At 39.0% G+C, this 26790-nt stretch overlaps 1 long non-coding RNA gene across 7 annotated transcripts in view; it reads right to left on the reverse strand.

Moving 5' to 3' along the window:
• The window catches only part of LOC113458777 (uncharacterized), an 86378-nt gene that overhangs the window by 25582 nt on the left and 34006 nt on the right, over positions 1 to 26790 (reverse strand). For 4 of the 7 annotated variants that reach the window (XR_003379345.2, XR_012580698.1, XR_012580703.1 and 1 more), the window contains 5 exons: positions 21880 to 21990; positions 20420 to 20530; positions 12948 to 12982; positions 12365 to 12516; positions 772 to 2282 (listed from right to left, as the gene is read on the reverse strand). This is a non-coding gene — a long non-coding RNA (uncharacterized LOC113458777). Of the gene's footprint in view, positions 1 to 771; positions 2283 to 12364; positions 12517 to 12947; positions 12983 to 20419; positions 20531 to 21879; positions 21991 to 26790 lie in introns of those variants that run through there. The other 3 variants (XR_012580700.1, XR_012580701.1, XR_012580699.1) reach the window with 2 other exon arrangements.

Here is a 26790-nt window from a genome sequence, read left to right on the forward strand (position 1 = left end):
CATACTTACCCTTGAACTCTAGTTTCAATCTCCCTCTCAGAAAGTCCTTTAATAATAGAATTCAGAATTGCCATATCTCGTGCTTGTGAGGTACTTACCACACCCATACATCTTTAACTTCCAGAAATCTCTTGTTTACATGTTCTTTCATTTCTAAAGCATCTGAATTGGATTGACCCATGCTAGCAGTACTGAAGAATGTTAGTCTTCCTCTATTGCTACTCCCTCTGATGAAAAACCTCTGTGTGCAGCATCAGGCTTCATCACTTCTTTGTTCCTTTGGGCCCCCCCATACACTTGGCAAGGACTATGGTCCTTCTACAGCTGCACTGGGCACAAGGGCAGATTGCTGACTCCATTTATGAGGAAAAAGCCTATGAAAACTAGGCTCTACTATGAAAAAATGTCAGGTAATTACATTGAAACCAGGGAGTATTTCTTTCACATTCAGTTCAAACAGAGCTAAATATGCAAAGAGTAATTTTTCCTTTGTAAGCCATTTCCAGGGGTTTTGGTCTGCTTCAGGAGAATAAGAAGAGGAGAGCAGAATCCCTGAGTTCTACTTCTGCTTTTGACTCTCAGCTAGCTGTATGATTTTCTCAGTTTCCTCAGTCAAGGCATTCCTCAGTTTACCAATTTGCAAAATGGATACAACAGCGATATATCCACAGGAATTCAGAGAATAAAAGCAGCTGTTTGCAAAAGACTTCAACACGGGCAAAAAAAAAAAAGCAGATACTTTATTCTTTCAAATTAAAAATGGGATAGATTATTCATGTATCTATACATAAACTCAAGCCATGAATCTGCTTGTAAGTGAACCACTCCTACATGAACCCTGCACTCTGTTTATAAGGCACATTGTTTCCTTTATAAAGCCTACAGAAGTCAGACTTTGATTTGAATATAATAAAATTGCAGAAACAGCAGAAGCTGGCCATGTAACTCCTTTTTTAATGAATACCTAAAGTAACAGTCCTCTAAGCCATTGTGTCATCTTTCAACTCCTGTCCCTCCCTCCCCCTTTCTGCACCAAACTCGAGGAAAAGAAAAACTGATTGGCAGGTACTATAGCTGGCGTGAATAACCACGACTATATATCTTGTCAAAAATCAGCATGTACTTTAAAAAAGAAGAAAGTAAAATATGAAGATAAGAGGAATAATCTGAGGCTCTCCCATATTCTCATTCAAATTTTTCTATTTAGATTTCACTATATTTCCTTTTTTAACCTTCTCCTGCAGGTCTTTATATATAGGACAAAAAAAATCCACTTCTGTCATTTAAAGCATGATGAAAGTACCAAAGAAAAATCTATTTTCAGCTGTTTCTCGTTAGAGCACTTTTTTGCCACTGTGATGAAAGTCGATGCAAAGAAAGAAAGACGAGTCACTGATGAAGATGAAGAAGCATTTCTGATCAGCCATCTGTTCAACCAATTAAAACCCTCGCAAATAAAGTTGTGTATACTTATATAGCTAACCCATAAAGATATACATATCTGTGTGTACACTGGCATGCGAATACATACATATAAATACCATGTACAGTCTACTTTGCATACACTGAACTCTGCTTACATGCTGAGCATGGCTAATTAAATACACACATAGAGAAACACTGAAAATGCGAAATAGACTTTGGCCCTGCTGTGGAACAAAACCTTCTCTATTAACATCCCTTTCTCTTAATGGTCCTTATGCAGTAAAAATAAAGTCCAAACACTATAATTTCACTCCCAGAAAAGTTACAAATACTGTAGGTATCTTTAGAAACAGCTGCAAAAGTGGATTCACTTCTGACAAGATTGGTGTTAATTACCAGTAAGGACTTCAGTATAATACTATTTAAATCATTTTAAATTATCCCTCTCAAAAATTAATTTTTCATCAAAGATTACACAAAAAAATCATGATATCATCTCTGCAGCTGCGATTTAGTAATAATTTCATCTATTATTACCAATGTCACTTAGATAAAAGAAAAATGGCATCCTACTGTGCTGATTCCAGCATAGGCCATATATAGAAATTTTTAACTATCACTTATAATCGCCTTGATGAGCTTAAACCTCCTCTCAATTAACACCCTAAATGACACTGAGACATCTTAATGGAGGATGTAAGTAAAGGAAAAAGACTTTAATCAAAGAATAAAAAGAGAAGTGCCAAGCAAAAGGAGGAAGTCTGGTGCACCTCTCAGTGTCCAATCTCACTGGGGTCCTTTATCTTGTCTTGAACTTCTTGTCATCTTTATATTGCAACTGTAACTTCACAGCAGCCCTAAAAAGGAAAAAAAAAAAAACAAAACGTGAGCATGTTCTTATCTGCAGTTCCCATCCTTGTCTTAGAAAGACAGTAGGGGTTTACACCGAACAGGCAAACACAGATTAAATTAAACTGAAGAGACTGTGAAAAATAAAACAATTTCATCTTACAATGAGGCCTACTCCATTTTGGTTATTACTTCAATAGTGGTTAAGGGCAAATCTTAAAGACTGGAATACAGTCATTCACACACTATTTAATAAACCTTGAATGAGCGTGTTTTCATCCTAACATCCCAACCTCAATAAAAGTTCTGCTTTCACAGCCAGCAGGTAATTATACTTTTAAAGATCTCATCTGCCAGACAACCATGTAAATATTTGCTTAAATGGCACCTACAGTCGATATTATTAAGGACATTTTTGTCTCCTTAGCATATCTATAAGACTCACAATACAAGTACTTAAATGCATATACTTACTGGGTGGTTGTGGTAGCACTCTTCAAATATCAGCAGGGCTGAGAAATAAGTCTCTATGTAGTGTTTCCCACTTGGGAACTCAACTTTCTAGCCTTCAGAGTAACCACATAGACATAGTAAGCTGATAATCTTCAGCCATTCTCTGCAGACTTCTTGCTATACCCTTGTGCAGAACTCCCAGGGGATGACCACACCCTGGGAACTGCTGTTTTGGGTTCCCCAGGCTGAAGGTACAGGCAGAGGGTGGTTTTGCCCTGCTACATGAATCAATGACAATCTGCCAGCTCTGACATAGAAAAAAGGGCTTTGGGAAGTGTGACCACAAATTATCTGTGAGGGGCTTTGGGAGGGGCTCTAAGTGCCTGGAAACCATAAATCTCTGCTGTACCAGCTAATGGGGCCATTAGGTTTTAAAGTATCTAAACAACACATAAAAGTTCATATATATATATATATATATATATATAGATATAGATATACACACACACGCACATATATATATATATATATATATATGTATGTGTATATATATATAGTTTCACTGCCTAATATTTTTTCAGCTAATTCACTCATAATGAGAACCAAATTAATATTTCTGTGTGCATTAATAGTAAAAAAAAAAAAAGAAAAATCCAATTAAAATCATCTATAAAATCATCTATGGTATTTCATTCCTTTCAAGCATTTTTTGCCCATTAAAGCTTCACAAACTGTTAGCTACAAATTACACCAGTTAAGGATTCAGGTTATTTTGATTAACAAATAATTTGCAAATGGATTTTATTTTTATTTTCATAGGTATTTGTTGAATAGTTCATCCAGCCATTTCAGCTTGTGGGTTGTTTGCTTCAGCTTTTCACTAGTCACTCCTATTCTCTATGCACATGGTATTTATGACACACAAAGTACTGTTAAAAGAGCCCCTCAGGTAAAGGTAAGAAATATCCCAACCTCTGCTCCATGACAGGCACAGTATCCACTATATTTAGTCAGTGCTGTTACAGAGAAATTGATCAAACTCACCTATGCTGGATGATTTTAGATTCATGAATACTACATAGCAACTAATAATGAGCAATGGACTGCGTATTGTTAGGGAGAAATTTGCTGATGTGCAGTGAATCATGGAATCACAGAATCACAGAACACCCTGAGTTTAAAAATACCCACAAGTATCATTGATTCCAGCTCCTGGCCCTGCACAGCATCATCCCCAAGAGTGTGCCCAAGAATACTGTCCAAACAATTCTTGAGCTCTGTCAGGCTGGTGCTGTGACTGCTGCCCTGGGGAGCTGTTTCAGCGACCAATCACCCTCTGGATGAAGAACCTTTCCCTGATATCCAACCTGAACCTCCCCTGACACAACCTCAGGCCATTTCCATGGCTGCTGTCACTGGGCACCACAGAGGTCAGTGCCTGCACCTCATGACAAAGCTGTAGGCTGCTGAGGCCTCCCCTCAGTCCCTTTTTTGTCCTTTTTGTCCAGTCTCTCCAGACCAAGTGACCTCAGCCTCTCCTCATACAGCTTGGTATTAATATCTGTGCAACCTTCAGCACTCACAAATATTACCCTGCCATGGGGCATCACCCTGAATATTTCCTACTAAAGACCTTCTTGTGACTCACAAAAGAAAAAACCTTCCAGCATTTATTCTCCAAAGTGTTTCTTGTTCAGGTTTTTTACCCTAATTTGGAATTCTAGCCAAACATACTTTTTTCATAAATTAAAATTTAAGAAGGTTTGATTTTGCATACATAACATACAAGGTAGCAGTGAAGTAATGCATGCAATTAAAAAAAAATCCCAAAGTATTCACTGATCTGAAGGTTGACAGTCTATCACTTTACAAAAAAAAAAAAAAAAAAGAAAAAAAAAAGAAAAAGCTAAAAGCTTTTCAAAAAGGAAATTTCTGCAAGTAACCAGTCCGCTGCTAAATGCTAAGCACCCCATCTAAAAGACAACTCCTTGTGTGATCAAGGAAATGCTTATTTTCTTATCCAGCAGAACTCCAAGTACACTGCTTTTAACTTGGTCTCCATTTCACTGTTTTACCAGTATGATAAGCATTCTGTTGATTACAAGCCTGAGAAAAAAAAAAAAAAGCCTTTTCTGATCAAAATGGCTGTGGCAACAAGGAGCCTAAGGCAGACTTGGTAATGCTGATATCAAAAGGAAGGCCTTTTCCTGGAATTGGGTTTGAGCTGTCTCAGCAAGTGACTCTCATAAACTGCATCTCTTCAGAGGAATGGGAGAGTGCCAGTCAAGCCACACTGTGAAATACTTTCAAGTGCAGACAAGCCTTAGAGCTCTGATATTCAGATTCAGCTAAACAAATGCATACTTCAGTGTGGATGGACATTCTCAAACTGGTTAATAATTTTGTGACCTCGCCAGAACAATGAAGTTTGGCAAGACAGTTAAATCAGTCTAATGCTAAGGGAAAAAAAAAATAGAATTTTTCCAATGATTTCCTCTGCTCTCAGCTATACACTGCTGCTTCTTACTCTGCAGAGACACTGAGTGTTCACCTGATCTCTAAGCTAACCAATTTATTTCACTAAACTGGCAGAAAATGCTGCATTGGTATTTGCTGCATTCATTTTCTGTCTGTTTAGTAAGCTGAAGCAGCTTGCTGGGGCATCAAACAAGTTCCAGAGCCAGCGTGAGAAGGAGGGAGGAAGGAAGGTTGTTTCTTTTCTGTATCAGCAGGATTTTAGGATTGTCCTCTGGGGAAATCAAGCTTTTAAACACTGTTATGTCACTGTACTTGGAGTTATCACTTTGACCATGCCAGAGCTATTGTTCTGACCAAAATACAGGGATCTCTGGTAAGAATAAACAACAAGACTTTCACAAATACAGTAGGGTTTTTTTTGCAGTGTGGAATAAATTACACAGAGACATGCACCAGCCTGGCAGTTGATTAAGATTGTGAAGAAGACAAAGAGCAAGCAAACCACACTTTCCTCTCCTAACCAGCACTGCCATGGCTGCAACTCCCCTGACATATATGCCATTTTATCTACAAAAGAGCATTTCTGCTCTATACTTATCTTGTTCCCAAAGTTGTATCAGTTTATCAGCTTTTTATACCGGTGTAAACTTAGCTTCCAATGGAAGTGTCTGACAGTCCAGCTATATCACAAGCCCTTTCTAGCTAGGATATGGTCATGACAGAAACCTTTTGGCTTTTGATTAAAAAGAAAGCCTGTATTTCCGTGGATGTCCTGCCATGAAGCTGCACAGCTGCTATTTTTACTTCTTCAGTCACCACCTTTACAAACAAAAAAGAAATTCTTTGTGTGCTGTGAATAACAATAAAAAAAAATCTATTCAAAATTACTCTGCTGCATTTGTGTCCTTTTATTTCTTTGCCAACAATATGGGAGTTCACTCTAAAATTCCCAACATTCTGCAATTGCTTGAGAGCCAGGACAGCTCTCAAGCCAGGTCTAAATTATAAAGTGTTGTTGACAAAGCTGCTTCAGTCACAAGCATGAAAAAAATCACACCCTTAATTGATACAGATATGTGAGCAACACCCTCTGTATACATGCAAGAACCCCCTTGCTGGCATGGCTTATGCCACTCAAAAAGGTAGTTGAAGAAAAAAGGCTTCTTTTGCCAATGTATACTTTTCCTTTGGTACAATTCAGCCAACAAAGCCTGTGTGTCATGGACCAGTGACTCCCAAATTTTCTGTAACAATCCTTGCCTGACAAAATTGGCCACATGTAACCTGGTTGCTTACCCCAAACTGAGATTTAGTTCCACCTTGTGTCCCTCTTCCTATCTCTGAGACACTTTTTCTCTGTCCCCACTGTTTCCCTCCCACCTCATTGTTCCCTCCTCTTTACAGGACCATTTCTGACTAGAATAACAGACCCTGTAAAAACAAAAAAAAAAATGAAAGCAAGCAAAGACTTTCCATTTTACCCTTTAGTTTCATCATTCTCACCACTGAAATTCACCAAATCTCTGCATAGGTGAGTTTGATAAGGACCTCTGGGCATTAACCAGTCCAACCCCATGGACAAAGCAGAGCCAAGTGGAGCAGGTTGTTTAGGAGCTTGTCCAGTCAGGTTTGGAGTATTTTCAAAGATGGAGACAAAGAGGAAATCCATGCTGGAACCTGCATCATTTAAACTATTCCCCTATGGAAAACATTTCATCTGCACAGTCTCCATCAGTTTTTTCTCATTTAGTTCCAATACCCTGCAACTGGCAGAGAGGCAGTTAAAGATAGAGCAGACATTTAAAACTCAGGCATCATTTGGGGAGCTAAAGTGGATTAATTTTCTATAGTTCTCTATCTTTCTATCTGTTTTTGAGAAATTGGAAGGCAGTGTCTTCTACTTCTGTGTATTGAAGTTGCTACCTGACCCCTAATAATCCCAAATCTACTGATACTCCAGGGTGCATGAATGTGTCTAGTGGGAAAGGCTGACTCTTGTTTTTCATTTGACATATAGTCATGTATTTCTACAGAACAGACAGAGATTATTCCTATTTTATATATTAGCTTAAAAAAATACACCTATGACTTAAAAGTACAAGGAAATCAGTATGAAGTACACATAGTTGTCTCTAGGCTGTAGACATGCTCATCCCATCCTCCCTCTCTTCAACTTATTCTCAGTGAGATATCTTGCCATACACACCCTAAGACACTTTAGTTCATTTAACTGAAGATTTAATCTAGCAGAATGGAATCCTCTAACACTATATCGCATGCTTGGATGGATCTATGGCTAACTGGACAGGTGCAAGCATGAATTATAATACAGCATTATGTTAGCAAATGCTGCCTCCATACATAACTTTCAGATGGAAACTCTGGCCTACAAAGCTGCTCCATTTACTTTGGAGTTACACATAGTACTTCACTGATGTCATTGAGGCACATTACTAAAAAAAAGAAAAAATTAAAGCCAAATTAAGAGAAAATCAAGTTCTGCAGGGCTAACCATACAGGAAAAAATATTATGGTTTTTTTTTTCTGAATCTATGTCCTCAATCTTAGAATAAAATGGATAGGAAAGATAATTTAATAATAATATTATCTTCATAATTATATGACTAATAAACTGAGTTACTATAACCCAAACCCTAACATTAGAAGCATTATTTGGGGAAGAAAAATGTGCTTGATTTTTTAGTTAAAATTAATTGAATTATGTGAAATCATTGTTCTGTCTCTCTCTTACCAATGCCAAAATATTGTAGTAAATAAGTGAGAGCATATCTTTAATAGATATGAGATTTTTTTCAAAAGAGCACAAAGGTCTGTGCAGATGATGAAATTTCTGTTCTTGAAAATCAGCTCCATCAGAGTTGAAACAGAGCAAGCACTTAACATATAAAAAAGGATGGCTCTAAGTGAAGAAAAAGATTGCATCCAATTGAAATTTCAGGGAATGTAGTATGAAGAATGCAATCTCCCAGTCAGAAATTGATTAAGATACCACTCTTTAAGCTGGGAGATCTTTAGTTTTTGTAAGTGGACAAGACCAAGGTGGCATTTCATTCAAGAAAGGCTTTATTGACAACAGTGCAGCCTTCTCAACAAGGAGAGACAGCCATACAGAGGAAATATGCAGATGAAATCGGGATACCACACCAGTTCAAGTTCTGTATTCTCAATCTGTCTTTCATCTACAGCTCTTTCTTTCCTTAAAATATTACATTTAGAAAGAAATCTTGTAAAACAACAACAGAAAATATCTACTACAGAACAAATCATGTCTAAAAGATTCCTGATAAAAGCATGAGTTTCCTATGCAGACTGCATTAGTAATTATTAAATGGCAACAGCATCTTTATGTTAATATTTTTCTCTGCCTGTCAATTCCTCATACTCTGATAGTCTATTTTTTAAATTTAAATTCTCAGTAGCAGCTGAAAACTGCAAAATTCAGCTGAAGAAAATGGCCAAATATATTCAGAATTACATGGGACATATTCTGGAGTCAGTCTCAAGCCTAGTTTGCCATTAGGGTCATACCATAGCAAGCCCAATTATACCGCAAGCTTTGGCCTCTAAGGGTGCATATAAATACTCTTGTCCACCTTCATTTAAAAATGGTAAAAAAACCCCAAAAAAAGCCATGGTTTTGGCTTTAGTGTCTCAGTAACATTGTTGCATCACCAAACTATTCCCTGCAAGCACAAGGACACTGCAAAAGCAGCCTCAGGGCAGCTGCTTCCCTAGGAGCACCACAGGACTGCCGGGACTGCCGCAGAGGTGACAGTCCAGGGCATGGTGGTGCATCCTCTTAGTGCCTTTTGTGCAAGATGGGCACTCATTTAGCAAGAAGACATGCCAGCAGCAGATCAATGCAAACTGTGCCACCTTCCAATAATTTTAATGCTTGATCATGATTGAATAAAAATTAGGCAGACTGCAACGTGTACAGCACTGTCCTATAGTCAAGCTTTAATTAGTTAAGGCAGCATAGAGCCTCCGTGGGACAATATGCTTGTATTTCTTAGAAATGTAGAAATGCTTTTATAGAAATATGAACTAAAAATAACTAGTATGCAAGGTAAAGGTGGGAGGAATTAGGGCATGAAATCCTCAACAGACAGCTCATGAGCTTTCTCTTTGGGGTGGTGCTTGAAATATAACTACTCCCTGAAGAGTCTAGATACAGTAGTAAAAGTGCCAGGAAGGGCTGCACCCTATACAACACAAGTGAACTGTGTGCAACAGGAAGGAAGAAAAGGTTTAAAATTGCTCATGTTTTTTCCTGCCTCTACCACTGATGATGCTCTGTGCGATCTTTAGTGATGCACTTCAGTCCCTACCCAAACTGAAAATATGTGTGCCATACTGTGTGTTTTAACTCTCTGCAAAAACATTTTGATCTTCAGACTAAAAAGCCATAAAAGAAACTGAATCTCAAGGCTAAATGCAGGAAAAAGCCTGGGATGAGAAAATCCAAAATGTAAAGACTGTCTTGCCTAATTATGGGTTTGTCTCCTGCAGCCAACTGTCTGTGGTGACATGGCCCTGCTTCAGACAGGGAGCAGTGCATAAAAATGTTGACTAATAATGCTATAACATTAAGTGGTAACACAGTCTTATACGAAAATATTGTATTAAGTTTCTACATTGGAATTTGAAGTCTATGGATATGCAGAATAGAACAATTTCAAATGAACAGCAGAGTTTGTCCTAAGTATAGTCACTTCAGTTAAAAAAAATGAATGGGTTTGAAGGCATGTGGTGGAGAATAGTTAAAAATTACTGGAGTACTCTTCAGATTATTGAAGCAATCTAGGAAATCTAAATTGGTCTGCAGTGCTCATGCCCAGAGCATCCTATTCACTTCCAAAATGAAGTGCTCTTAATAAAAAAAAAAAAAAAAAAAAGGAAAAAAAGTTAAATATTGCATTTGGAAAGGATGGAGCACTTCAGTTTCTTCTTTTTTTTTAGCAAATATTTCTTTTTGGAAGCAAATCGCAAAGCATTTTACCACTGTAGGCAAACTCACAAATTATTTAAAAATTAGCCCTATTTAAAACAAAAGGAGAATAATTAAAATAACACTAACATCCTCCTGCCTTGAAACACATTAAAAGTGAAAGGGAAATAGAGAAAAAAGCAGGTGAGATAAGAAAAAATCCATACCTTCAAGGGAGCAAAAAGAATCGTAGGGACATCTCTGACCTGGTCTGTGTGCTTTGCAGAGATCCACAAATCAATACACTGCTAAAGCAATAGGGTGGTCTAGGGAATTGACCATGGTGACCCTATCTCCTCACCTTTGGCTGCACAAACTTCTTTCACATCACAGAAAAATGCCTCTCCTCCTTCCTGGTTGTATCTCAGTGACTGCTCCCTTAACAGCTGCACTTGCTCAGGACTCCTTAACAACTCTTTCTGAATGGATTTTTCTTTCTTTGGTGAGAGACATCTTGCACGGGCTGATTCTAAAGATGTTGTTGTGATTTAGTCAGGGTTAAAGCTCCAGATCGTCAGTGTGTAGGACTAGGGGGAATTTCAGCTTTCGTTTAACATGAGAGTGTTTTCTAGCCCTTATAGTTGGTGATAAAAACTTGGAAACGTGTCCCCAGAAAACTATAGAATCCAAATCACAGCAGGCAAATAGAAAGATCTCCCCTTTCTCACCACTCCACATGCAAACCAAATTATTTTTAAAGTTCAGTATTTAGAAACCATCTTTGCCAGTGCGGAACATTTGGGTCTGGCAATCTCCCTTTGCTCTGCCTCCCTCCTGCTATGGAACCTTTCCTTACCAGCTAAGATTAAACCAAGAACCAGAACAGAGGCTCTGGGTAGAATTAAGCCAGATCAGAGAGAGTGAGATGAGCCTGGAGCAGGGAGTTTGGGCTCCCTGAGCATCGAGGCAGAGGTGTTGCCCCTCCTGGAGCTGGTGCTGGGGGTGAAGCTGCAGGCTGGCAGCCTGCCGCCACACTGGGAGAAATCCAGGGAGGGTTTATGTCTGTGGGACCAAGGAATGCAGCAGGCCCCGCTCCGAGGAAAGAGGGAGAGTCAGCTTCGCTGCCAACAGAGTTAGGGCTCCCTTCCAGCATTCAGAAACGTACGTACTTTTATGTATTTGCCACATGGCTTTGCTGCGCAGCAGCACATGTGTTGTGGCTGCGCAGCGCTGAGTGAAAAGAGCACCCAAATCGAGGAGCGTTGTGGGTGGGGAGGTGGCATGGGGGCAGATGGACGGTGGTACCTGAGATTGGGGGAGAAAGCAAAAAACACTTATCTCCTGACAGCCAAAGAAAAGGGTTGCACTTGACGGACTTCATGCAAGAGCAGGAAACCCATTACCAACACTGATCAAAGATGCGAGAGAAGATCTGTTCTAGCCCTTATTTTCTTTCCCTGATTTTGTTATTGCCAATGTGTGCCCTGGTGGTGCTGTCTGTAGTACAAAAGTCTTCATGGAGACCAGACCCCACTGAACCAGGCAAAAACAATCATAAAGACCTTACATCAAAATCTGATGAGAGAGGCAAAGGGTAGAAGTAATTAAACATTTTAATTCCAGTCTCAGTTTTCCAAAGTCCCACTCCAGTGGCTTAACTATAAAAGACATCCCTCCTCCTATGGTTTAAGTTAACAGGGGGGCAAAAGTTGAAAAATCAGACCTTGTCTTCCTACTGCTCTTCTGAAAACAGGCCACAACATAATTTCCAGCATACATTTGTGCTTCAGAGGAAAAATTCTATAAAAGTGAACATTCTTGACAAACATGCCTATGGCTCATGAATAGTCTTGGAAAACAGGGAGGCAATTTAGGGAGAGTCAGTTCCGAATGCAAAAGAAGGTTTTCCTTGCCATGACCACAGCCAGTATTTGCTCAGCAGAGAAGCAGGTGACACAAGACAATCTGCATGCAGCTGAAGGCTGATGGAAAGCTTGTTTGTGCTCAGCACACTAGAGAAGTTGTTTGGGAACAGTTACGTAAAGATTAGCCCTGTAACGCTGCCAAATACTTTGTGTTATTATGTGCTGTGTTTGTGCCAGGCAGCCCCACATGTCAGAGCTGCCTCACAGGGCAGTTTTAACATGCACACCCACATTTTCAGAGTGCTCAGAAGAATAAAAAAGCCACGGAGGAACCAACTCTGACCTCATTCGCATGGCTGCCACCGCCGATTCCCGTCAGCTTGCCTGAGTGCAACCAGTGCAGAGCCGGCAAGGCACATCCACCGCATTTTGGAGATGGCTGTCCTCGCCTCCCCTCCTCCTCCTGACCCATCATGTTTCCTCAGAGAATCCCAGCTGCATGGATAAAAAAAAAGTAGCAACTCAACCATGTGGGAGCATACAAATTTAATGCTGGCTAAAGATGAAGGCTGTCTAAATAACACAATGGTTGGAGTTATGCAGGTCATAAGTCTAGGGAGTAAGGAGCTCACGGTGCTTCTTTTCTTTTCTCTCTTGCTCAGTTTTCTTCACAAAAGTTCATTAAACAATGATTCTTTCCCCTTAAAAATTTATGAATGAATGATGTGTTCATGAAAATGAGAGAGCAAAAAGCCCTGGCCATAGCCAGGCTCAGCACAGTCTGGCACTCTGCAACTTTCCCCAAGGCCTTTCTCTCCCAGCATACTTCCAGCCTGACTCAAAACACTACCCCCCATGATATCTAAACCTCACAGACACAGGGACTTATAAATGATGTGTACAGGTCTTGTATGTGTGAGATATACCTGTCATGGTAGGGAGGGGACCTGGAGCCGAAGACCTAGAGGAAAACATTGTTTCATTAGTCCAGCAAAAAAAATCCAGTTTTGATCTGCATTATCTAGGTCTCAGTAACAAGGATGCCATAGCCATAAAGAAAAATCAGAGTCTGACTGAAAATAAAGAGGTCTATTATTTCAACTAGTATCAAAAGTGGCATCATTCTCCTCCAAGTCCTGGATATAAGAGCACACATCAGTGTAGCTCACCTGATCAAGAAAGGTGCAATAAAAACCAACAATAATGACAAGTTTTTATACAACCCTTTTTATGAGCAGTACTTCACAAATTAGAAAACTAATCTTAATTTCTCGATCAAATTCTGTATCTCTATAGAATCTCTTTTTAATTTTTTTTTTTAATTTTAAATAGATTTGCAGCATTTATTTCTTTACTGGGCCTTCTTTTTATTTTATTACTTTTTCTTTTCTCTCCTCTTTATTCTCACTTACTTCAGTTTTGGACTTTTTGTCGTTTAAGTATCTCTCCAGTTTTTCTAATACTCTACCTCTTTTCATTACTTTGTATTTCTCTATCCACTCCTTTCTATTCTTCCTATTCCTTGCTTTTTCCTCTTTATCTCATCCTCTTTATCCTCTGTCTTCCCTCTTAATCCCCAGTGATGGTGATTCTTTTCCTTCCCAGCTCGGTCCTCAGTTTTCTTCTGACCCTCTGCTCCTTACTATGATCATTTCACATGCCCCTTTCCCTTTGTCTTCCACTGTGGTTATTATTCTTGTTTGTATAATTCACTGCAGTAGTGCCCAGAGATCTAACCTTGACTGTGTTTTTATCACCATCACCATCAACCTTCTCAGAGTTCTGTTTCAACAGTCAGGGGCATTTCCAGTCTCAAACATCTCTTTCCCAGTGCTTTTTTTTACGTCTGTGGATAGGGCCTGCATGGAATAGAAATGTTAGGATTAGCTTGTCCTTTCAGTATGTTGGGACAATAGATTTTGGCTCCATGGCAGTCTGTCCTGGACCCTGCAAGGAAGGGGCCACACCAAGGCACGGTCTTCAGGAAAAAGTCCAACTCATTTATTGCAAAATACCTGCTAAGAGCTCCAAAGGACACAAACTCCAGCTCTTCCATGGTCAGTTTATCAGGTAACTGTAGACAGAAAACAATCAGACTCCAGATTGTCCTCATAGGAAGTGCAGATATATGGGCACACCTGGCACAGCAGGCTCCTCCTCAATAAGGAGACAGAATGACTGAGAGCATCTCACAGATGGAACATACATTTTCCTGCTTTTGAAGGGATAATCTGATAATAATTTAGTTTAAAAAAGAAAACAACAAACAAACAAAACACCAACAGAAAAAAAAAAAAACCACAGAAATCCCCAACCACAACACTGTGGAGCTTTCTGGGTAGCAGAAGGAGTACTTCAAGCTGCTTCTTCCCTGTGGTAAGGTACAGTTTCATGGAAGCCCCCAACTCACTGAATAGTGTTTTTAGGAGGCAAATTTATTTTTATGGGTTTCTATGTCTTTGAGAAACTGAGCCTCAGAGTTTTGCTGTATGGGTAAGGTATCCAGGACTTCAGCAGAAGAAATAGCACCTGCTTCTTTTTAGAAGGATAAAATGTAGATGATGTACCACCATCAAAGAGACAGGTCAAAATTCCTTTACTTTGACAGACTTCATTTAGTACCAAAATGAAGAGAGGTCCTCAGTCCAGAGGACTGTGAAAGTCAGAGGAACAAAATGAAAAAAGGAAGAGGTTTTCTGTGACACAAGAAAAAATGTGCCTGCTGGAACACTGAAACTAGGCACAGACTAAGAGGCAGAGAGATGCAGAGAGCAGAAGGAAATTGAAAGAAGTACAGTTGCTTTAAAAAATGTTATTTATGGGAAAAAAATATCTGAAAGCTGGTCTTGCAGTTACTGGCTTTTAGTCTTCATTTAATTTCCCATTTTTTCATCTTTCTTTTTTGAAGGCAAATGGAACATAACACACCAGTGTGAGCTCATCAGGTCTCTGGCCATGTGCATGGTTATGACCTGGTCAGAACACTTTGGCCAGAAAAGCGAATGACACTGACATGTATTTAACCCAACATTTTTGTTTTCAGTCACCAGTATCTTCACAGGCTTGCTCCATCTTCAGATGCACTTCATATTAACATGGCTGCTTCCACATGCTTCCGTCTATTTTGTATCTGGCTAAAGGATGGCTATTTATAGACTTTCCACACAAAATATGGGAGGATAAATGAGAGGCTTCAGCCAAAGCTACACTCTCTGGCCAGCAGCAAAGATTGGTTTTTTATATCATAAATTTCTTTCCTGTTCTGTGTAATGTGTGTGACTTTTACCCAGGAATTTTGAAGGTCACTAAACATCCTGGGGAACAGATTCACAGTCATCCTATGGATTTGAACAATGGGAAGACTGACTTGTTGGTCTGGGGGGTCTTTTGGAGGGAAAAAAGTTTTAAACTAATAAAACAATGTCTGATGACCCTAGCAGGGAAATGTATTCATGCTGTTCATCTATAGATATACAAAAATAGATCAAGTTGGGTTTTTTTACTATTTTGGATAGAAGAAGAATGAAAAAGAATGAAACATATGATTGAAATGTTTGTATATTTTTAAACATAAAATTCCAACAATTTCATATTGTTATCAAGCTGTATCTCAAATTATTAAGTTAGCACAGAACATTAAAAGTACAGGTATTACTGCACTCAGGAAATAGTGATGGATGGGAGAAGAGGAGGGAAATTAAAGGAGAAAGACTATTATTTACATGTACTCTACTTCTGACATAAAAATGGGGATTTTTTCTGTTAAATGTTGATGCACACAAAATCATAGCCAGGTCTAAACACCTTAGTCATGGCAGGGGGTTAAAAAAAGAGAATATTTGAGAATAATGTGAATTAAAAAGGCAAGTTAGTTTAAATTTCTGTTTGGTAGGGCCTGAGGCCTACAACTCCAATGGGAATACACTGTAGCCGGAGGGCTGATGAATGCCCCTAATGAAGTTGGACAACCTGGAATACATGCATAAAATGATTTTAAATATTGATATGATGTCATTGTGTGACTGAAGATATTGAAATGTTAATTTTCAGAGCTAGACAGGTTGCGTCTAATTTATTACAGGGAGGGGGGGTGATTATTTACACTTTTTAATGTAGCAATAAAACAATTATGGGATTTAAGGACAGAGAAAATATTCATGTTTCTTGGAGAGCGAAAATGCACGTTGCGACGGAATTGACTTAGAGGAGCTTATACCAGCAGATGTTAAGAAATATGCTTTTCCTTTTTTTTTCTTCCTGATAATTGAGGTAATACATTCAGAAACTATGTAAAGTAAAAGGACCCTTTGACCAATGTTAATTATATTTAACCTGCTCTATGTATTGTAGAAAGAGCAGCTTAAATATATCACTGGGGACAACTAACTCACCCATATATTCTGGATGTGTCTATTATAACATTTCTATGACATTGCCTGGTTTTCAGAAAAATTCTTGCCGTGAAGAAGAGGAGCCGTGGTGTTATAATGGTACGTTCAGTTCCATTGTGATATGAAAGTTTTTACGGAGAATGCCTGAGGGCATCTGTCTGCCTCGTGTGTTCAGTATTACGGCTGTATAACACACAGAGGTGGAAGTGTATTAAAGGCAGAGCCATTGCAGTCTGCTGGAGGTTGCTGGTGCTAAGGTCCAATCCTGATGATCCCCAGACCAACTCAAAGAAAAAAATTCTTTACAAAAACTACCTAGGCTGTATCCTTCACTTGTTCCTTTGTTCTCAGCTGATATTTCTACTTGCAAAGAAAAAGAACTTAGGTTCCATTTAAACTCTAGTGCAAACCAGAGTAGCTCCCTTATACATGAAGTCATTTGGGAAGTGATTCTCAGTTTCTCTAAAGCATAAGTTTGGCATGATCTGCACTTATATGTGCTAGCAAGCAGGAATGAAAACTCTCTCTTCTCTCTGATCCCATCAGCCTTTTACATCAGTGGTTCAAAACAATTTAGCATAGTTAAGCACATGCCTAACTCAAAGCATCTCACTGAGGCTGTATCTTTTCACAAAGATGGGCAGCTTCATGCTGAATCATGACCAGTGTGATTACAGACCGTGTACATCAAATAGGTCCTTGAAGGAGATACACAATGTGCTCTCATGTTCCACTAACCAATCATCAAATATAAAAAGAGCTAGAAAAGATAGAGGGAATGAAGGTATGTATGAGAACAAAGGACATGTGAGAAATTGACATGTTTTGGGGAACAACATAGGTGATTGAGGGGGGCTTGACAAAGATGTGTAAGGTCACAAGCTGCCCAGCACATGCATTGATTACTCCTCTTCCCACATCATCAGAAGGAAACCGCACCCAATGAGTGAGCAGGAACCACACTGACAACAGACAAAGTAATTATTCCCCAGAGCACAAAATTGCCTAAATTTTCATCTGCAATATGATTATGAGACCAAAAAACCTAATAGATTTGAAAAGATTAGATAAATTTGTAGAGCATAGCTTCCTAAGTCTGGATATGACCTCTGATTCAGGAAATTGCTAAACCATTGATTTTCAGTAAAAAAAAATCACTTTATATGTCTCCTGTTTCCTCTTGTTTTCCCCTAACCATCCATTCCTGTTAATGCCAGACAGTAAACAGAGCTAGAGAGGCTGCCCAGCCTCTTACAAAGGTGTGTGTAGAAGGCACATACAACCTTCCACCATGTATCAATGTATCTCTACCAGCACATCACTAAAAAGTGAGATGATTCTTGGCATTCACAACACATTTCATCCAAATAGGAGCAACTGTCAATAGAGAGTGTCAATAGAGAGAGACAAAGAGCACAGAGACAGGTAAGTGTCTCTGTAAGCTCCCTCCTGGTGCACGGGCTTGTGAACCTCCACGAGCACATTCACACCTTACATAATCCCTGGTCCTTGTTCAGGCATCCTCAGCTTCCCTGAATTGCCATAATCACACCACATTTCAGCAACTATTTACTTCTTGGTTTTCGATAACATCTGATACAGTTATTTAAAACTAATTTCAATTAAGCAATGGATCAGATCTCATGGTAATTCTACTCTCTTTTCTGAAGTGACTGCCCTGGAAGAAGCACTGGTTGATCTGAATTTGGTAAGCAAATAGCCAAACTCTGTGATTAGACTGCATCAAATTAGTTGCCATACACTAGCTGACACCCTCAACTAATGTCTCCTGCCACTAATTGACTTTATTTCCACTTCCTTTAATGTGTCTACCTGCTTTCAAGTTGTTAACTGGATTTACATGCCTTTCAGCTTGGTCTTTCTGATAAATATCCTGCATCCCTCCTGCTCTTCTCCCATCCCTACAAGCATGAGTTCCCTCTTCCACCCCTCTCTTTTCTTTTGTCTTATTATGCTTCCATTTTTAAGCTTCATTGCTCAAATAAACATGCGGCATTGTTTTGGCCTCAATACAATGAAACATTAAGTGAAAATTAGGTATGAAAAAGTAGGTGAGTCGTACCTTTGAGTAGAAAGGCATCCCCAAGACAAAAAAAAAAATAAAAATAGCCTGGGCTGAGTGAATGGACAGAACTCACCCTTTGCAAGGAGCTTCCTAAACTTCACCCATTCAGGCCCAAGGGGTGGAGCCTGGAGAGCAATAGGGAAGGAGGGCTGAGTTCTGCACATCCCAAATTCAGGCTTGTTTAACGTGACTACTCAGAAATTCTGCCCCTTGCATTTGCTGCCCAGGTGCCTGGAGCAGAGGTAAGAAAACCCAGAGAAAGAAACTCAGCTGGGACAGAGCACTCCTATGTAGAGGGACCTTTTCCCTCTAGGAATGTCTAACATGCTGCAGCTTTGCCCAGGAACCACAGAACACGCTCCAGGTTTTCTGTCACAAACCAGAGCAACCCCTAGGCAGTCAGAAATGGTGCAAGCAGACCTGAGAGTGCTCCACTCCCCTCCAAGTTGTGCTGAGTGACAAAACAGCCTTGCCCTCTCTGCTTCTGAGTGACAGATTGGCTGCACACACCGTCTGCATCAGGATGTCCCCTGAATACGGCTTGAGACGTTTTTGGTTAATGAGTATCCCTCACCATTCAGAGAAAGTTAGAAAATAGACTAGAAAAAAGACTAGAAAATACACATTGCTATGACAAACACCTGTACATGAGCAATTTTCACTGCTAATATGGGATACAAAGAAATTTAAAGAGTACTGCAGCAATGATAACTTTGCCTGGGAAGAACATAAGCATGGAGAGAAAATTTTTAATTTTTTTATTTTTTTTAGAGAGCTTTGAAATCCTTCTAAATATCAGCATTCATTCATGTTGTAGGATTTCTAAAACAGAAATCTTATCTTAGCTGTCTAAAATGGCGTTAATGAAGCAGAAAAGTACCATTCTTTTTATGCTCTTAAAATAAAAGAATAAACTTTAATTCATTTGTTCATATAAAAAAATTGAATGCAATATAATTTAGAGAAAGTGGAAATATGTTTTTCAATTCACATGTAATTCTTTAACACTTTTTTGTTGTAACATATACAATTCCAAAATGTATTTATTTTGTTTATGCAATGTATTTTGTTTCCCCATTTACAAAGCAGGAGAAAAGCTTTCTACAATATGGGTCAAAGCAAAATTCTCATTCCTAAGCTTCCTACAGAATTTTGTTCACTTAGTTGATCTTTTTTATGTGTAGAAATGTCACTTCTTTATTTGTTTTCTGCTAACCAATAGTCATCATTAGGAATGATGGACAATAGGATTTGTCTGAAGAGCTGCAAAATTTTTAGAATACATTTGCAAGGCTGATTTAAAAATCACATAGTATTATATATATTACAGTATATTGTCTAGGCCGCCTCAGAAGAAATCATTGATACAACTGAGTAAACCAGCATTGGCCTTGATGGAATAGCGTTGGCACAAAAGAAATAATGCAGTAATGCTCTCCCAAGAATTGAGAGCTAATAGAGAGCAACATAATGGATATTACCCAGGATGTAATGTCTTCTAATTCTCATACATATCATTTCATGTCAGGATACAGACAAGCTCGGTAGAGAACTTGTGGGAGAAAAGGGGAGGATGAGGGCTGAGGGTTTGTCCATGAACAGATGAATCTGATTCACCAACAAAGCCCAAGTGCAATGCACAGATTCAGCAACACAAGGTAAGAATTTTAAGAAACACTCTAAAGCTGATGAGTTTTCCAGCACACCAGTTCTGCTCTTGGGTTTTCCTCCTTCTCTACAGGTCCCTTCTCATCTTGAGCAGGAAAGGCCTGTCATGGTAAATGTCTGAGGGCAGTAACCCTAGAGACAGATTTGAACTGGTTCAAACAACTGTTGTTAACTCCTGAGAAAATTGTCTGCATTTAGATAATTTAGCAAAAGAATGTCTGAGGGCACTTCCAATCCCATTCATTATACTCACCTGTGTTGCTGTTGTGCAGCAGTCCCACTATGCTGTAACTTCCCAGGTGACCAACAACCCCTATTCCAGAGCTTTCAGCAAGTGGCAGTGGTCGAGAAGTGCAAAATTACCCTGAAGAAGGAAGGATAGGATTCTTGGTCTCTGTAAATTCCTATAATTTGCTTAGTGCTTGTTTCCCAACATCTGTCCTGTAAAAACCTCAGATTTCTGAGTAGAGCAACTTCAGAAATTTAATTTTAAATTGTTATTTATTTACCACTCTTTCACTTAGTGTGAAAGAGTGTGTATGTACATGTGAGTGCAATGAGTGACAATTCCCCTGTACTTGCCATGATCTGAATCTTTTTCTTGTTGTAGGACCCATGTCTGCACCTCTATTGTCCTGCATCTTCAGGCAAGCATTTGTATCACTGGGATGCAGATGCTAAACAGTGCTACTGCTATCAGGCACTGTCTCACACCCATGCTGAAGTGACATAAATGACTGCAGAAGATGCACAGCAAAGGACAATCAGCCCCCAGGTTTCTGGGCAAAGTACATGCCTCTCGATTCTGCCATTGATTTGTCAGGAGATGTATACTCAAGTAGATGGCTCAGAAGAGGATCCTTTAGGAAGAGTGTGGTCAGATTGACCTCACTTTCACTGCGCTGACAGCCTTGTGAAGAAAGTTAAACTGAATATCAAAATCATCAGCAAAAACCTCCTCTTTCTTTGATTGTACAGTTTAAGAGGAGCCATTCGAGCTCAATTTATTCTCTACACAGGAACTTCATTGATTATCTCAGACATTCATGCAGGAAGGAAGATGAGATAAGAAAGTTCTTTTTTTTTTAAGTGATTGCAAGATGGAGAAAACTGCTTTGTGAATGTAATATATACCATAAAGTTCCCTTTGTATAATCTGCTACTGAAAAGTGAGGAGAGTTTACCTTTTCTGAAAAAAAGAAACATTAGGGATGGGCTGATGATTACCAAGGGCAGAGATATGAATACTCCAATTAGGGTATATATTCAGATATAGGATTAGCATACAAAAAATAAGTTTTGCTGAGAAAAATTTTGTGGAGGTTCTGCTATATTCTTGTCCTGTCAATCACTAGCAGTGGAAAGAGAGACTGATCACTATTCTTTTTTTTTTTTTTTCCCAAAATGATATTCTGGTTTTATCTTAGGCTATCAACCATAATAGGGATTTCCACTGACTTTGAGAGGGAATCAATCCCAAATCCAGAGTGCTGCCATGAATGGAGATGGATATTCAGGTATTTTCTACCAAAGTCAAATGAACACTCCAACAGTCCCACTCTGGTAGGAATTTGAACTCTAGGAGCAAACAGAGGCACTGCAGTTCTGCTTCCCTCACTGGTAGGTTACTGGAAAGGTAAGGAAGCACCATGTGAGTTTTATCTGAATTTTGGTGATTCTACTGTGGATTGAAAGAATTAAGTATGAACATACCTTGGAGGGTCTGTGCTCTCAGATCAGTTGCTCAAACGCAGGTATTCCCTTAGCAGAAATCACCACATGCCCCAAGGAGTCAAAGCATGCTCTTTCACATCAGGACAGTTCCTGTGCAGAAATTGATTGATGCAGAAATTTTCAGTTTATGGATTTCTTGGGTCCATTTACAGAGTAACAAAAACAGTTTCAAAAGCAGAGTCTCATGCAGGCAAGCTTTTATGGTCCCACACTTTACAATTCTGTTTCAGCTGAGGACACCTAAGTATTGTGTGGAGAGAAACTGGAGTGGACAGCAAGACTCAGTCAAAATGTCTTAGTGCTTTTTTGATTTTAGGATTGTTGTGTGTCAGTCTAGCCCTCTGGTACAAGCCAAGGTGACATGTATCAGTCAAGAGTGGCACGAAAATTATGCTACAATTTGTGCTTTTATTCATAACACCTCTGCTGACAGCAGCTGCAGCTTGGCAAGGGGGCCCCTGGAATAGCTGCATCAGAAAAACAGCAACACCTCAACCATCCATCTTTAAGTTTCCTTTAGAAAATATCTGAATAGAGATTAATCTCACCCATAACGTAAAACAAAGTTCGGATCTCTAACGTCACTGCTAGGCAGTCACGAAATAAATCAGCAGAAGCATTTTTACTTCACAGGACTTTTCAACAGGGTCACAACAGAGCTGGATGTGGCTACTGCAGGAATTATGAGCTGCAAAAGCAAGTGGAAGCATGTCTCAGAGAAACTAAGCAGATCAGCATGGGTACACCACATCCTCTATACCTGTTTAGACTGGTCTTAGATTTTGATGTAAGTATAGAATTAAGGGACTTTTGAATTCTAATATCCTCTTACGTGAAACCTTTTGGCTGGCCTTGGGCAAATCTCCTAACTTTTTTTGACTCATATTTTTTAACTTCACAAATGCAAACACTATACCACCTATGTCATATTAGTGCTGAGTGTTTGTACACTATTGCTGATTTCAACCACAGATTTATGCAGAAGCATTATTTCTCAGAAAGAGCTTGCTGCATCATGACACACACACTGAAATCTCAGTACAAGGTAGAATATTCACATTTTGCATTTCTCTGGCACATGTATGCAGGGCGGTATACTTTCTAATATTTATTTTCTCCCAAATGCTCTGAAGCTGACAAATCAGGCATTATTAAATAGACACTTTAAAAAAATTACTCAGCTGCTAAACCAATCACTGTAGGTTGCAGCTCAAAATGAAGTTGGAAATCTGCACCTTTTAATAAAACAATCTGCTTGAGAGCTGATGATATTTGGTTATGGAATTTATCTGTAAATATAATTAAAAATTCAACGAGAGAGTGCTCTGAACTGAGGGGTAAATATTCAGCACGATGCAGAGTGCTCAAGCTACATGATTCCCATTATCGTTAATGGGAGTCCTACAGCTAAATCCCTAAGCATCACGCTAAAAATTTACCCCCTAGTGTTTGCAGATGGAACAAAAGGATTATTGTACATACCAGCTGAAAATAAAGTTACCACTGACATTTTGACCAGAAAGCTTCCATCGGGATTGATCAGTGAAGACTTAGCCTACTAATTCTCTCACAGACAGCTTCTTTGGGGTGTCTCCCATCTGAAAAGGCATTCTTGTACTTTATTTAATTCACTTCTATTTACTGGTTTTCATGTCAGAAGATCTCTCAAATTCTTCTCCTTCTGGCTTCCTACCAGAACACTTCTCTCTGCTGCACACCAGGCTTCCTGGCTTCTGTATGCACAGATTTAGGTCCCTGAACCTTAAACATAATGGACATAAGGACAGAAGAAAAGTTCCTATGCCAATGACCTTTCAGCTTAGTTAGCTGAATGTGCAAATTTACCCAGCAACAAAATGCTGCAGGGGACTTTGGGGTGATTAAAAAGTTGAAGGGGGAGGGGAATTCACACAGACGAGTTTATTTATGGTTTGCACCTTCTGCTCTTGGGTATGGACTGGCTACAAGGCTCCCACTCATGAGATTTACTTACCCTGGTGAAATTAGTATCAATTCAGGAGTCTGAGCCTGATCCTGCCAGCAGATTTAACAAGCATCAATTGATTAGGTATGGGCTGGAGCAAAACAATGTGATCCATTCACTTTTGTAGAGCTTTTAGATAAAATTTTCTTAAATAATGGAAAAAATGCTTCTGATCCATCTTTTAAAGTGTATGCACATACACACATACATACATATCTAAATGAGAGGAAACCTCCCATTCTTTTAATTTCCAGTCTTGATCTCACATATTCTAAATCAAAAATAGGCAAAAGGATTTGTTTATCATTTGCAGACCATGCTGCAATCCTGAGTGAATTTTATAGGTGAGTTTTAAAGCCCTCAACAATAGGGGCTTATGATGGAAACACTGATAGACTGTTATTATAGTGCTGGTCATAAATACAATGCAATTTCATTTTATATAACATTCTAAATACAAGATCACACAAAAAGTTTTACAGTAAGTATCAATTGAAAGCTAAAGGAAAGGAAAAGAGAATTTAAGGGCAAAATTTCATTGACTTTAGTAAGGGCGAAAGAATTCCTTTACGAATTTTACAAGTAAAAGTCCAAAATTTTCTTCTGTCTGAACTTTGTATAGAAGTCTCTTATGAGGATGAGAATACATACATAAATCGTGCCTTTCTCTCCAAAATTCAAGATTTCAGCTCCTAGTTCCACTATTTATATATTCGTGAGGCTCCATTACATACCTTGGCAAGGCCCTTCATTAGATAGTCTGCCAGGATCAGACGTAAAGTCCTGAATTGTCATTTATTTCCACAGGGCTAAGGGCACCTGACAGCTTGTAGCCTCATAGCCCCGACCCAAGAAGAGCAGAAGGTGCAAAGCAGCAAAGAATGAAGTCACTTGAGTGACTTCCCCTCCCCCCTCAAATTTTTAATCACCCCAAAGTCCCCTGCAGCATTTTATTGCTGGGTAAATAATATAATGAAAAAGTGCCTACATGACACAAGCCGCATGGGCACAGACAGCTATTAAAACTGAAATGATTTATTTCGTAACAATCTGAGGTAGCACACTTTAACTCTAGGTATAGCAACCCCTCCATTTCTGCTTGCCTCATTTGCATAAGTAATTGACAGCTTGTTAACAGCTCATTAGGAACACTGAAAACCATGTGACAGATACAAACCTAGTGCTAGAGGGGAGAAAATCTGTGAATTACAGTATATTGAAAACTCAATCAGATTCAGAATTACAGGTCACAACACAAGTTGGTTATTTTATTAGGTTAAAAAAAAATTAAAAGGTTAACATACCATTTTTCGACCTGTATTTTTAAGATAGCAGGCTACAAGGTAATTAATTAAGAATCTGATTGGGAAATAAGCTACTCTCTGCTTCCTAGGTTTAAGAATGGTACGATGTTAATGCATTAGGACAAATAATAATTGCTGAGAATTTAAAAAAATAGTCTTGATGTAGTATTCAATTTTAGTTTGGGAATATACCTTCCTCAAGAAAGCAAGTAGCTTCCAGACACCGCAATCTAATATTCTGTAACTGAGAAAAATGTGAGGAATAATTTGATTTTAGTCTATAAAAAGAAGATAAGTGTTCTGGTTTGCACACTCTTACTATCTGTAAATTTTGATGATTTTTTTTTAAAGACATTTAAATATAAACAGTGCAAATGACAGTTATATCAGCAAATCTACTTTTTTGTATTAAACACACAACCCCCATAATCTTGCTTTTCTAGCACTGTTAGCAGAAATAGAGTAACGTGTAGAAATAAAATTATCTTCTTGCAAAAACTCTCCCTTTCTTTGAAACCGGATATGGATTCCCTGTAACTCAAGTGGCATTTGCTGATGAGGACAGAGCTGGCCAACTGCACACTAGTTTGTAGAGCTAAACCAGTAGGCTGGGTGATTTCAGCTCTTTCAAATACCAGTGGTTTATTGTTTCCTCCCTCTTCCCTCTGAAAAAACACTAAAAAAATGTGATCAGAACTAAACCTCTGACTATGTGGCCAGAGAAACAACAAACTTAAGGTGCGGGATTATCAAAATTCTCAAGTGCTTGTTCATGTGCAGGGTTGCACTGTTTCAAGAGGTGCAACTGCTGCAATATGGATGTATATGTTATTTAGACAAGTCTCATAAAAGTAAGTTCTGATAGAGTCTCTTAGTGAAATTGTGGATCTACTTTGGTGCTACGAATACAGGTGTATGACTACAGTACTCTAGCTGGTGGGGATAAAATCTCCTTGTTGTGTAGACATGGTTTAAGAGTGATTAATGAATCCATGACCTGTGGTACAACCAAAGCGGCATTTATGAGTCACTTCAGCACTTTTGAAAGCTCCATCTTTAGTCTTCATTACAAGGAACGGCCGCAGGGCCATTGTGCCCCCTGCGTTAATTACACCCACTCCTGCGCCGGTGAAGTTACTCTGTTGTAACTACAGCAATATAAACTTCTGATGCAGACACGCTCCAGTGGTATAAAGAGAGATTTACACAGGGTACAAATGACCCCAGCTTTACGCTGAGCTTAGGCAAGGCATGACTCACATACACTGAAGAAAAATTAGCTCAGTTTTTGCCCTTGAGCCCAGATCAACTGAAGTGTTTTGCCCAGGGAAAAGTCAGTGCATGACTGGTGAGAGGCAGTGCCAACAGTCAAAGCTCAAGATCACAAACCAAGCCTTATAATGTGGCAAATGAGAGATGGTAAACTCACCACAAGTGAGAATAAGAAATTGGTAAAACCTAAAATTCCAAATCAAAAATCAATGAATTTTACGTACATGTTGGTTTTTTTTGACAACAACAGTACAAACAGCAATGCAAATGCTGTGTTTGACTATAGATCTCATACCTGAGTACTGAATCAAAAGACTCAAACAAAAAGGG

The sequence above is a fragment of the Zonotrichia albicollis genome, chromosome 6 (assembly GCF_047830755.1).
Source record: "Zonotrichia albicollis isolate bZonAlb1 chromosome 6, bZonAlb1.hap1, whole genome shotgun sequence".
NCBI lineage: Eukaryota > Metazoa > Chordata > Aves > Passeriformes > Passerellidae > Zonotrichia > Zonotrichia albicollis.